The sequence below is a fragment of the Dermacentor silvarum genome, chromosome 4, assembly GCF_013339745.2.
Source record: "Dermacentor silvarum isolate Dsil-2018 chromosome 4, BIME_Dsil_1.4, whole genome shotgun sequence".
Lineage (NCBI taxonomy): Eukaryota > Metazoa > Arthropoda > Arachnida > Ixodida > Ixodidae > Dermacentor > Dermacentor silvarum.
In genome coordinates, this window is record NC_051157.2 from 149057699 (window position 1) to 149069756 (window position 12058).

At 50.7% G+C, this 12058-nt stretch overlaps 12 non-coding genes across 12 annotated transcripts; all 12 read right to left on the bottom strand.

Moving 5' to 3' along the window:
* Window positions 1-2925: 2925 nt before the first annotated feature.
* On the bottom strand, window positions 2926-3044 carry Trnal-caa (transfer RNA leucine (anticodon CAA)). The gene is made up of 2 exons: window positions 3007-3044; window positions 2926-2971 (listed from the first exon to the last, which is right to left on the bottom strand). It is a non-coding gene; the product is annotated as a tRNA-Leu (tRNA).
* A 72-nt stretch (window positions 3045-3116) lies between these two features.
* Window positions 3117-3235, bottom strand: Trnal-caa (transfer RNA leucine (anticodon CAA)). Its single transcript has 2 exons — window positions 3198-3235; window positions 3117-3162 (listed from the first exon to the last, which is right to left on the bottom strand). It is a non-coding gene; the product is annotated as a tRNA-Leu (tRNA).
* A 73-nt stretch (window positions 3236-3308) lies between these two features.
* Trnal-caa (transfer RNA leucine (anticodon CAA)) lies at window positions 3309-3427 on the bottom strand. Its single transcript has 2 exons — window positions 3390-3427; window positions 3309-3354 (listed from the first exon to the last, which is right to left on the bottom strand). It is a non-coding gene; the product is annotated as a tRNA-Leu (tRNA).
* Window positions 3428-7836: 4409 nt separating this feature from the next.
* On the bottom strand, window positions 7837-7955 carry Trnal-caa (transfer RNA leucine (anticodon CAA)). The gene is made up of 2 exons: window positions 7918-7955; window positions 7837-7882 (listed from the first exon to the last, which is right to left on the bottom strand). It is a non-coding gene; the product is annotated as a tRNA-Leu (tRNA).
* A 73-nt stretch (window positions 7956-8028) lies between these two features.
* On the bottom strand, window positions 8029-8147 carry Trnal-caa (transfer RNA leucine (anticodon CAA)). Its single transcript has 2 exons — window positions 8110-8147; window positions 8029-8074 (listed from the first exon to the last, which is right to left on the bottom strand). It is a non-coding gene; the product is annotated as a tRNA-Leu (tRNA).
* A 964-nt stretch (window positions 8148-9111) lies between these two features.
* Window positions 9112-9230, bottom strand: Trnal-caa (transfer RNA leucine (anticodon CAA)). The gene is made up of 2 exons: window positions 9193-9230; window positions 9112-9157 (listed from the first exon to the last, which is right to left on the bottom strand). It is a non-coding gene; the product is annotated as a tRNA-Leu (tRNA).
* A 72-nt stretch (window positions 9231-9302) lies between these two features.
* Window positions 9303-9421, bottom strand: Trnal-caa (transfer RNA leucine (anticodon CAA)). The gene is made up of 2 exons: window positions 9384-9421; window positions 9303-9348 (listed from the first exon to the last, which is right to left on the bottom strand). It is a non-coding gene; the product is annotated as a tRNA-Leu (tRNA).
* A 72-nt stretch (window positions 9422-9493) lies between these two features.
* Trnal-caa (transfer RNA leucine (anticodon CAA)) lies at window positions 9494-9612 on the bottom strand. Its single transcript has 2 exons — window positions 9575-9612; window positions 9494-9539 (listed from the first exon to the last, which is right to left on the bottom strand). It is a non-coding gene; the product is annotated as a tRNA-Leu (tRNA).
* Window positions 9613-9684: 72 nt separating this feature from the next.
* Trnal-caa (transfer RNA leucine (anticodon CAA)) lies at window positions 9685-9803 on the bottom strand. The gene is made up of 2 exons: window positions 9766-9803; window positions 9685-9730 (listed from the first exon to the last, which is right to left on the bottom strand). It is a non-coding gene; the product is annotated as a tRNA-Leu (tRNA).
* A 72-nt stretch (window positions 9804-9875) lies between these two features.
* Trnal-caa (transfer RNA leucine (anticodon CAA)) lies at window positions 9876-9994 on the bottom strand. Its single transcript has 2 exons — window positions 9957-9994; window positions 9876-9921 (listed from the first exon to the last, which is right to left on the bottom strand). It is a non-coding gene; the product is annotated as a tRNA-Leu (tRNA).
* A 72-nt stretch (window positions 9995-10066) lies between these two features.
* On the bottom strand, window positions 10067-10185 carry Trnal-caa (transfer RNA leucine (anticodon CAA)). The gene is made up of 2 exons: window positions 10148-10185; window positions 10067-10112 (listed from the first exon to the last, which is right to left on the bottom strand). It is a non-coding gene; the product is annotated as a tRNA-Leu (tRNA).
* Window positions 10186-10257: 72 nt separating this feature from the next.
* Trnal-caa (transfer RNA leucine (anticodon CAA)) lies at window positions 10258-10376 on the bottom strand. Its single transcript has 2 exons — window positions 10339-10376; window positions 10258-10303 (listed from the first exon to the last, which is right to left on the bottom strand). It is a non-coding gene; the product is annotated as a tRNA-Leu (tRNA).
* Between the last annotated feature and the right edge of the window lie 1682 nt (window positions 10377-12058).

Genomic DNA, 12058 nt, shown 5'->3' on the forward strand with positions numbered 1-12058 from the left:
GGACTTCGACGATGTACGGCGACTCGTGATGCGCCGTTGCGGCGATTCAATCATTTTAACACGAAAGTGTTTTATGCCGGGGTCCACCAAGACTTCACTGACGTATTTCCGTCACGGAAATACGTCATAGAACATAATACAAAGAAAGAAACCAGAAGAAAAAGTTCCACAAACATGCAAAATTTGGAAATCGAACCCACGACCTCTCGCGGTCCGCGACGATAGATCGCCGAGCGTTTAACCCATTGCGCCACAAACGCATTTGCAGAGAGCAACACAGACGCGCCTTATATATCTAACACTCCTCCGTGTACCCGCGCTCTTGCTCGGGGTGGTGCCGCCGCCTACGAGCAGAAAAGAGAAGTACTGCATTATGACACTAACGCGCACCGACAGTGAACGCTTCGGTGGTCTCAGCACTACGACGCCTCGATGCCAGCATTCGAAGGGACGCTGGCATCAAGAAGCACTACCAACGACACCTAGGTGGCGTTCACCGTACTCAGCACAGCGGAGCGTGGCCTCCGCAATTAGCTCTGAAAATGTTTCTGAAGTTGATCGCGGAGGCTGCAATTACGACGCGCTGTACGCGCTGATTTGACTCGGTGACGATTCAGTTACGTGCTTTGTCTTGCGCGTTGTATTAGTGTGTCAGTTACGTGCTTCGTCTTTCGCGTTGTGCTAGCGTGTGCAGCGTAGTGCAGCTTCCATATGCACGACGGTTGCTCATGGTCATCGACGTTGGTAGTCGATGATGATGATGATGATGATGATTTATTGGCATCCCCTTTGAAACGGGGTGGCGACAAATAGTCACCTAGCCTGCTTGATTTAATCAGGTATACTACACATGTTCTTTATTTCGCATTTTTGTATACCTTTTTCAAAAAATTTAGCTTGTACCGCTGCCTATGATTTTAAGAGATCAGGTCGTATCCATCTTTTCCCTGCTTTTTTTCCACCAAAAGTCGTGATGGAGGAGACGTGCCACCAGGCGTCAGCGTGGGTGCATCAACGCCTAAGGGCGCTTTAGCCACAAAACACCAATAGACATTATATATCAATGTGCAATAAACATTACACTACTTCTGTGAAGACACGTTTCACTTTCGTGTTCTATACCGATTCCTATATAAGAGGGATCAACCACATTTTTTTTTTGTTTTATAGCGAAAGCTGTATATGGCTAGGCGAAACGAAAAACCGTTCGCCACATGTTTCGATAAATGTCTCCATTGGTTGCGCCGTCAGTTACGTCGTTCTCTGCGTCGCACCCAAGCGCGTGCGCCATTGGTAGCGCCGTTAGGGACTTCGTTCTCTGCGTCGTACCCAAGCAGGCGCGCCAAGTGCCGCTCGAGAAACTCGCCGCCGAAGGCGAGCGTTGGCCCCGGCGAACGCGTTCCCGCCATGGGCACGTTGACGCTGCTCTGCCCGCAACGTTGCTTCCTCGGCTCGCCGTTGTCGCATGCGTTCGATATCTCGAGTTAGTTCGGCGTCGTGGTTAGCAGCATCCGCGTGCCATTGGCGTTTACGTTCCACTATATAGAAACACAAACATGTAACCAATAATTGAGAAACGCTTCAATACAGCGTAGGGATTAACCCACTGCTAAACACCGGGGCCGCACGTTTCAGCTCGCTGGTTAACTATCTGTACGGAGTGCTTAGACAGTGTTTCTTTTAACACGAAGGTGTTTTATGCCGGGGTCCACCAAGACTTCATTGACGTATTTCCGTCACGGAAATACGTCACAGCGAACATACACGAACATAATACAAAGAAAGAAACCAGAAGAAAAAGTTCCACAAACATGCAAAATTTGGAAATCGAACCCACGACCTCTCGGTCCGCGACGATAGATCGCCGAGCGTTTAACCCATTGCGCCACAAACGCATTTGCAGAGAGCTACACAGACGCGCCTTATATATCTAACACTCCTCCGTGTACCCGCGCTCTTGCTCGGGGCGGTGCCGCCGCCTACGAGCAGAAAAGAGAAGTACTGCATTATGACACTAACGCGCACCGACAGTGAACGCTTCGGTGGTCTCAGCACTACGACGCCTCGATGCCAGCATTCGAAGGGACGCTGGCATCAAGAAGCACTACCAACGCGTTCTCGCAGAAGCACTACTAGGTGGCGTTCACCGTACTCAGCACAGCGGAGCGTGGCCTCCGCAATTAGCTCTGAAAATGTTTCTGAAGTTGATCGCGGAGGCTGCAATTACGACGCGCTGTACGCGCTGATTTGACTCGGTGACGATTCAGTTACGTGCTTTGTCTTGCGCGTTGTATTAGTGTGTCAGTTACGTGCTTCGTCTTTCGCGTTGTGCTAGCGTGTGCAGCGTAATGCAGCTTCCATATGCACGACGGTTGCTCATGGTCATCGACGTTGGTAGTCGTGATGGAGGAGACGTGCCACCAGGCGTCAGCGTGGGTGCATCAACGCCTAAGGGCGCTTTAGCCACAAAACACCAATAGACATTATATATCAATGTGCAATAAACATTACACTACTTCTGTGAAGACACGTTTCACTTTCGTGTTCTATACCGATTCCTATATAGGAGGGATCAACCACATATTTTTTCTCGCAAGACTCATTGAGTCCGGCCGCGCCAGGGTTGCCCTGTCGTAGAACGCCCTCGGTATCCACCGCATTGTCTGCGCTTTCATACACCCTCGCATTTTCCGCAGCCGGTTCACCTTGCGCTTCGCTGTCCATACCCTCACTGCTGCCCTTGGTAGGTTGGCACTTGTCGCTAGCCGAGACCACTGGCTTCTCTTGCTTGCCTTGTGGGTCACCACCCCCTCCAGCAGTCTCTTCCGCGTCTGCCTACTCGGCCATCCTGACACGGCGGAACGGCCGCGAAAAGAGCGAGCAGTGAGTGACACGTATAGAGGGATATAAAAAATACAAAACTTGTGTCAGAAGTGGGATTCGAACCCACGCCCACATACGCGGACCAGAAGCCTCGTGCAACCCGCATCGCTGGGCAAGGTTTCCCTTGAGTCTGGCGCCTTAGATCACTCGGCCATCCTGACACGGCGGAAGGACCGCGAAAAGAGCGAGCAGTGAGTGACACGTATAGAGGGATATAAAAAATACAAAACTTGTGTCAGAAGTGGGATTCGAACCCACGCCCACATACGTGGACCAGAAGCCTCGTGCAACCCGCATCGCTGGGCAAGGTTTCCCTTGAGTCTGGCGCCTTAGACCACTCGGCCATCCTGACACGGCGGAACGGCCGCGAAAAGAGCGAGCAGTGAGTGACACGTTTAGAGGGATATAAAAAAATACAAAACTTGTGTCAGAAGTGGGATTCGAACCCACGCCCACATACGTGGACCAGAAGCCTCGTGCAACCCGCATCGCTGGGCAAGGTTTCCCTTGAGTCTGGCGCCTTAGACCACTCGGCCATCCTGTTTTTTTTCTTTATTGCCGTCGTCGACGTACAAAATCAAGGGTTACAAATGATAAAACGTGCCAGCCACACTTTGGCCAACACAGCACTAAAATCTTTTCAGTGACACCAGTTCATCGAGTACATACATCCATTGTGGTGGATCAGGCAGTGATTTGTAAGCGTCTCTCACGTAAACAACACTCTCAATGAAGTGTTCTCGCACTGGTATTACAAACAAGTCTGCATGTTCAAATTGCATGCGAGTTTTCCACATAGCGTGGAGGCCCAGGACCATAATGAGGTCGTACGGTACTTGGTCTGAGGTATCTATTGGCAAAAAGCGTATCCCATACGGGTCCAGGGGTAACTGCTTCTTCAGCGTTCTCTGCAGAACGTCCCAGTGAAAGATCGGGTCCCAGCAATCTAGGAAAACATGTTCTATTGTTTCTGGTTTTTTACATAAAAAGCAGTTGGTGTTCCAGGCGATGAAAATACCCTTGCTATGAAGCCATGCAGGTCTTAACGGGAAGTGTGTTTGAATGTAATTGGAAGAAGGACTTAGTTGATGGCCGTACTGGCATTTTCTTCACTCTTTTTAGCACGTCCTGTCCGGGGCCTCCACGGTGTGGCGAGCGGTACAAAGGTACAGGGAGCATCGTGTCCACAAGATCTCTGTACAATTTTTTCTTTGTAACGGTGGACAGATACTGCTGTGAGAAACGCACATTTAACATCCTATATGACATCACCACTTCACGCAGGTATCCTTTCACAGTTCCCGGCATGTTCTGAGCCGATGAAACAACGAATCCCGGAAGAAGTCTGCCCACCTGTACTTGTACTATTGTTCGAAGAAAGAGATCATTTTGATCCCGCAGAAACACAAAGCGTGACACAATTTGTCGCAATAACAAGTGAACCAGACCAAGCCCACCTTTCTTGACCGGGAGAAACAAGTTTGTTCGACTCGTCCTCTCCCAGGTAGAGGCCCAAATGAAAGTAGCGAAAATGCGGTGAAGTTTTTGTACGCTTACCCGCGCAGCACACAACACATTCATAACATACCATATCTTAGAAACTAAAAAGAGGTTGCAAACAGTGGCTCTAGAAAACATTGACAATTGCTTTCCTCTCCAACCGTCAGCCTTTTCCTTTTCTCTCGAAGCTTGGTCGAACCAGTACGGTTCGGCCTCACGGTAACTTCCGAGAGGCACCCCCAGGTACTGTGTAGGTAACTTTGACCAATTCAATCGAGAAAAGGTCACCAATACTTTATAGTCAACGTTGGCTAGAGTTATCGGGCGATATGAGCCAGGCAACAAGCGTTTCTTTTCATCATCACTCTTCGGGATTAGCACAATATGCGAGGTTGTGAAGGACAAGGGCAATCTTTTTCGGTCATACGCTTCGCTGATAACTAGATGGAGGACATGAGCCAGCGCTGACTTAAACGTTTTATAGAAAGTAGCCCCTAAGCCATCAGGCCCAGGTGCTTTACCGGGCGCCAACTCGTCTATTGCGCACTCTATCTCACTCAGGGTAATGGGATGTTCTAGCCGTGCCTTAACTTATTCATCGAGCTTTGGCATCAATGAAAGTAATTCCATCTGGTAGCCATCTTTAGGTTCGCGTGGTTGACCTAAGAAGGCTTTGAAGTGATCGACGATCCCTTGTTTGATGTCGTTTTTGTCGGACGTGATGTCATTGCCTTTAGCTAGCTTGCGGATTTCCTTCCGACATGCGTACCTTTTCTCGCCTGAAAGAGCTCGTTTTGTTGGCGCTTCTCCCGCCCACAGCTTCTCAGACCTTAATCGCACAACGGCGGCTTTGTATTTCTCAGAGTCTATCCTTTCGAGTTCGGCTTTCACTTCCTTTATTTCGTTAACATACACACCAGGCTGGACACTTTCCATGCTGATGAAAAATTGCAGTTGCTGGCGAAGGTTCGTTTCTGCCTGTTTCAGGTTATGCCGAAGGACACTGCTTCTTTCAATAACCATTGTTTTTACTTTCTGTTTAAATTCTTCCCATTTAATGGCGAAGCTTGCTAATTCGACTGAAATCAGGCTTTCTAGTTCCTTCGCAACAGCATCAACGAAAGCATCGTCATCCAGCAACTGCGCGTTCAATTTCCAGAGGTCCCAGTTAAAGGTGTGTTTGATCTGTCTTTTCCCAAAGGTGGCAGTTACCAAGCAGTGATCGCTATATGCAATCGGTTGCACATCATATTCACTACACAAGGGCACCAATTCGGCTGACACATATAATCTATCTAGCCGAGCGTGGCTATCACGCTGGAAGTGAGTAAACTGCGGGTGAGTACCACTGGCGAAGACACTACCGATATCTTCCAAGTCGTAATCGTGCACGACTGCATTTAGCAATTCAGCACTCCTATCGCGTACGTGTGAAAATTTTGCGCGGTCGTCAGCAGTGCATACACAGTTAAAATCGCCCAGCAGTATTACCACCTTGTCACAGTTTACGTACTCTTCAAGACGCTCAAAGAAGGATCGCCGGTCTGTTTGAATATTCGGTGCATAGACACAAATGACACGGAAATCCTTATCGCAAAAACAAAAATCAGCCACTAAAAGGCGCCCACTTTCACACGAAAACACTGACTGCACACAAATGCCAAAGTTTCTTCGAATGAATACAGCGCAACCACCTGATCCACCAACAGCGTGAGAAACACACACGTCAAAGTGCGCACGAAAATTGGACACCATTCTGTCGGTTAGTTCCTGGCTCTCTATTTTCGTTTCTTGGATTCCCACAAGATGCAAGTCATTATCTAAGAGTAGCCGGCTTAGCTGACATTGCCGCCTTCTTGCACCGAGCCCTCGTACATTTAACGTGGCTACACGTAGCGCTCCTTCGATATTAGCTGCCATGACCACACGGCAGAATGGTGCCCATCACAGGTACGCAAGGACGAGTGTAAATAATGACGTGCCGATAACCGCGTCGAATGCCACAAAAGGGAACACAACCCGACCTCTCGAAAGCAACACTCACATGCAACTCGGGCCCTCGTTCCTGACACATATCCAAGAGAATAGCGCTCAGGGTGACGGCCATTGCACTCACGAACTCCCCAACCCGCCTCAAGCAAAACACAGTACAGAACTACGGAGGCGGTTTACCCGCCTGCCGTGAATCGGCCGTAATGTTCGGCCGCAGCTTCAAGGTTGGTCTCCTCATACCTGGCGTTTTGGGCGGTGGCTCGTCTCCGCCGCTGCTGTCCTGCGTCGTAGCCAGGCTATTGGTCTGGTCGCGCGGGCGTTTCCCCGCCTGCAAGTTAGCGAGCGCGGTTCTTCCTGTTCAGGGGCGGTGGAGGCCGCTCCCGGATCAGGTGGGCTCTCTTCCTCACGGTTCGGCATGGCTACAGTGCCCTCCACTTGCTCTTGTTGTTCAGTGGCGACGGCTTCATTGACATGTTGCCCCTGTTTCTGAAGTCGTACCTCCGTCTTTGCCGCCTCGCCAGCTGCTTCCTTAGCCGTGGTCTATGTGTCTTCCATATCCGCCTCGTCCATGAGTAGGGCGGAGTTGTCGTCGTTGCTCACGGGTCCGGTCACGCTTGCGTACGTCCGCTCGTACTGACTCTCTTCGTGACCGAAGCGTCGGCACGCACCACACCGCTGTATGCAGCAGTCGCGACGAATATGGCCTGTTCCGCGGCAGCGTAGGCAGAGTGGGGTCCTGCCCGGCACAACCACGAGAGCCAGCTCGCCGGAGACGCTCACCTGGTGTGGGAGGTCGTCCAGCATTACGCCCGGCTTCAACTTCAGCGTAACCAGTCTTGTGGTAGAGTTCTTATCAGCCACGCCATGCACCCGCCACCGCTCGCGGGCGACGTCCGTGACCTTTCCAAACGGCGCGAAGGCAAGACGCACGTCCTCGTCAGGAACACTGTGCAGCAGCCAATGCACTTTCAAGCGCACATCCGGGTTGGCGGGGTCAATGACGAGGCATCGGCCCTTTTTGACCTGCAGCTCACCAACGCTGACTATCTTCTTCATGGCTTCGTCGTCCTTGAAGGTCACGGCCCAAACGTGGCTCATACGGTAGGCCCCGAGAGCCACCACTTCCGGCAGGAGCGATAACGGGGCGAGCGCATCGCGGAAATCTTCCACCCGGTATGGGCGGGCCCTGATGTCACAATGTAAAAAAACTGTGTTCACAACAAAACGCCCTGTTGGCAAACTCGGCAAAACAACTTGATACTCGTCAGCAGCAAAATTCCTGTTACCGCTGCCGCTCTGGGCCGCTGAAGCCGCTCCTACGGAGCCCATCATCATGTGTCAGTCACGCTCGGTGGCCGGAAGCAGAATTCCCCACTCGGCCATCCTGACACGGCGGAACGACCGCGAAAAAAGCGAGCAGTGAGTGACACGTATAGAGGGATATAAAAAATACAAAACTTGTGTCAGAAGTGGGATTCGAACCCACGCCCACATACGTGGACCAGAAGCCTCGTGCAACCCGCATCGCTGGGCAAGGTTTCCCTTGAGTCTGGCGCCTTAGACCACTCGGCCATCCTGACACGGCGGAACGACCGCGAAAAAAGCGAGCAGTGAGTGACACGTATAGAGGGATATAAAAAAATACAAAACTTGTGTCAGAAGTGGGATTCGAACCCACGCCCACATACGTGGACCAGAAGCCTCGTGCAACCCGCATCGCTGGGCAAGGTTTCCCTTGAGTCTGGCGCCTTAGACCACTCGGCCATCCTGACACGGCGGAAGGACCGCGAAAAGAGCGAGCAGTGAGTGACACGTATAGAGGGATATAAAAAAAATGTGGTTGATCCCTCTTATATAGGAATCGGTATAGAACACGAAAGTGAAACGTGTCTTCACAGAAGTAGTGTAATGTTTATTGCACATTGATATATAATGTCTATTGGTGTTTTGTGGCTAAAGCGCCCTTAGGCGTTGATGCACCCACGCTGACGCCTGGTGGCACGTCTCCTCCATCACGACTACCAACGTCGATGACCATGAGCAACCGTCGTGCATATGGAAGCTGCACTACGCTGCCCACGCTAGCACAACGCGAAAGACGAAGCACGTAACTGACACACTAATACAACGCGCAAGACAAAGCACGTAACTGAATCGTCACCGAGTCAAATCAGCGCGTACAGCGCGTCGTAATTGCAGCCTCCGCGATCAACTTCAGAAACATTTTCAGAGCTAATTGCGGAGGCCACGCTCCGCTGTGCTGAGTACGGTGAACGCCACCTAGGTGGCGTTGGTAGTGCTTCTTGATGCCAGCGTCCCTTCGAATGCTGGCATCGAGGCGTCGTAGTGCTGAGACCACCGAAGCGTTCACTGTCGGTGCGCGTTAGTGTCATAATGCAGTACTTCTCTTTTCTGCTCGTAGGCGGCGGCACCGCCCCGAGCAAGAGCGCGGGTACACGGAGGAGTGTTAGATATATAAGGCGCGTCTGTGTAGCTCTCTGCAAATGCGTTTGTGGCGCAATGGGTTAAACGCTCGGCGATCTATCGTCGCGGACCGAGAGGTCGTGGGTTCGATTTCCAAATTTTGCATGTTTGTGGAACTTTTTCTTCTGGTTTCTTTCTTTGTATTATGTTCGTGTACATTGTAAGCTGACGTATTTCCGTGACGGAAATACGTCAGTGACGTCTTGGTGGACCCCGGCATAAAACACCTTCGTGTTAAAAATACAAAACTTGTGTCAGAAGTGGGATTCGAACCCACGCCCACATACGTGGACCAGAAGCCTCGTGCAACCCGCATCGCTGGGCAAGGTTTCCCTTGAGTCTGGCGCCTTAGACCACTCGGCCATCCTGACACGGCGGAAAGACCGTGAAAACAGCGAGCAGTGAGTGACACGTACAGAGGGATATAAAAAATACAAAACTTGTGTCAGAAGTGGGATTCGAACCCACGCCCACATACGTGGACCAGAAGCCTCGTGCAACCCGCATCGCTGGGCAAGGTTTCCCTTGAGTCTGGCGCCTTAGACCACTCGGCCATCCTGACACGGCGGAAGGACCGCGAAAAGAGCGAGCAGTGAGTGACACGTATAGAGGGATATACAAAATGCAAAACTTGTGTCAGAAGTGGGATTCGAACCCACGCCCACATACGTGGACCAGAAGCCTCGTGCAACCCACATCGCTGGGCAAGGTTTCCCTTGAGTCTGGCGCCTTAGACCACTCGGCCATCCTGACACGGCGGAAGGACCGCGAAAAGAGCGAGCAGTGAGTGACACGTTTAGAGGGATATAAAAAATGCAAAACTGGTGTCAGAAATGGGATTCGAACCCACGCCCACATACGCGGACCAGAAGCCTCGTGCAACCCGCATCGCTGGGCAAGGTTTCCCTTGAGTCTGGCGCCTTAGACCACTCGGCCATCCTGACACGGCGGAAGGACCGCGAAAAGAGCGAGCAGTGAGTGACACGTATAGAGGGATATAAAAAATACAAAACTTGTGTCAGAAGTGGGATTCGAACCCACGCCCACATACGTGGACCAGAAGCCTCGTGCAACCCGCATCGCTGGGCAAGGTTTCCCTTGAGTCTGGCGCCTTAGACCACTCGGCCATCCTGACACGGCGGAAGGACCGCGAAAAGAGCGAGCAGTGAGTGACACGTATAGAGGGATATACAAAATGCAAAACTTGTGTCAGAAGTGGGATTCGAACCCACGCCCACATACGTGGACCAGAAGCCTCGTGCAACCCGCATCGCTGGGCAAGGTTTCCCTTGAGTCTGGCGCCTTAGACCACTCGGCCATCCTGACACGGCGGAAAGACCGTGAAAACAGCGAGCAGTGAGTGACACGTACAGAGGGATATAAAAAATACAAAACTTGTGTCAGAAGTGGGATTCGAACCCACGCCCACATACGTGGACCAGAAGCCTCGTGCAACCCGCATCGCTGGGCAAGGTTTCCCTTGAGTCTGGCGCCTTAGACCACTCGGCCATCCTGTTTTTTTTTTACCACGAAAGTGTTTTATGCCGGGGTCCACCAAGACTTCACTGACGTATTTCCGTCACGGAAATACGTCATAGAACATAATACAAAGAAAGAAACCAGAAGAAAAAGTTCCACAAACATGCAAAATTTGGAAATCGAACCCACGACCTCTCGGTCCGCGACGATAGATCGCCGAGCGTTTAACCCATTGCGCCACAAACGCATTTGCAGAGAGCTACCGAGACGCGCCTTATATATCTAACACTCCTCCGTGTACCCGCGCTCTTGCTCGGAGCGGTGCCGCCGCCTACGAGCAGAAAAGAGAAGTACTGCATTATGACACTAACGCGCACCGACAGTGAACGCTTCGGTGGTCTCAGCACTACGACGCCTCGATGCCAGCATTCGAAGGGACGCTGGCATCAAGAAGCACTACCAACGACACCTAGGTGGCGTTCACCGTACTCAGCACAGCGGAGCGTGGCCTCCGCAATTAGCTCTGAAAATGTTTCTGAAGTTGATCGCGGAGGCTGCAATTACGACGCGCTGTACGCGCTGATTTGACACGGTGACGATTCAGTTACGTGCTTTGTCTTGCGCGTTGTATTAGTGTGTCAGTTACGTGCTTCGTCTTTCGCGTTGTGCTAGCGTGTGCAGCGTAGTGCAGCTTCCATATGCACGACGGTTGCTCATGGTCATCGACGTTGGTAGTCGTGATGGAGGAGACGTGCCACCAGGCGTCAGCGTGGGTGCATCAACGCCTAAGGGCGCTTTAGCCACAAAACACCAATAGACATTATATATCAATGTGCAATAAACATTACACTACTTCTGTGAAGACACGTTCCACTTTCGTGTTCTATACCGATTCCTATATAAGAGGGATCAACCACATTTATTTATTTATTTATTTATTTATTTATTTATTTATTTATTTATTTATTTATTTATTTATTTATACATACTGTCAATCTCAATAGGGATTATAACAGACTTGTTATAAAGATATGTTTGTTTACCTATTTTTTACGTTTGTTTACATGGAATGGCTTTTCTTTCGAATGTCTGAATTTGGAACAAGCTTCGCTCACGGTGAACCTTAACGTAGATCGTGCGCGAAGTTTCTATTGAAGATATTGCGTACGGCAAGAATTGTTCGTGTGCGCTATCTCTGAAGCGAAATAAGCCAATAATATATTGCAGCGTTAGGACCATGTTTGCTCTTTCTCTTGTTTCCCTTACACCGTCTCACTGTGCTATGTTTATAATAAAGTAATGTCGAGTCTTAACAATTGTCGAATAAATACATGTGCATATGACTGTAAACCACTACTGACCGTGAGTGAAAAGCGCTTAGTGGTCAGCGAAGCGGTCACTGCACGCACGTAGGTATTTCACTTGATCGACTGTGCGAAGGAGGAGGAGGAGGAACAAACTTTTATTTAAACCAGCAGTTTAGCTGGCTGGGCCTAGGCCTCCCACGTGGGGACATCGAGGTCTTGCCTCTTCGCGGCCTCGCAGGCTAGCTGGGTAGCCCAGAGTTGGTCGTCGAGTTGGGAGCTGCGCAGGGCGGCGTGCCATCTCGACGAGAGGGTCACGGTATTATTTGTCGGATATTGGTTTTTACATTCCCATAGCATGTGGGGAAGCGATGCTGCCTCAGTCTTACAGACCTTGCAAATGTTACTAGGGTAGG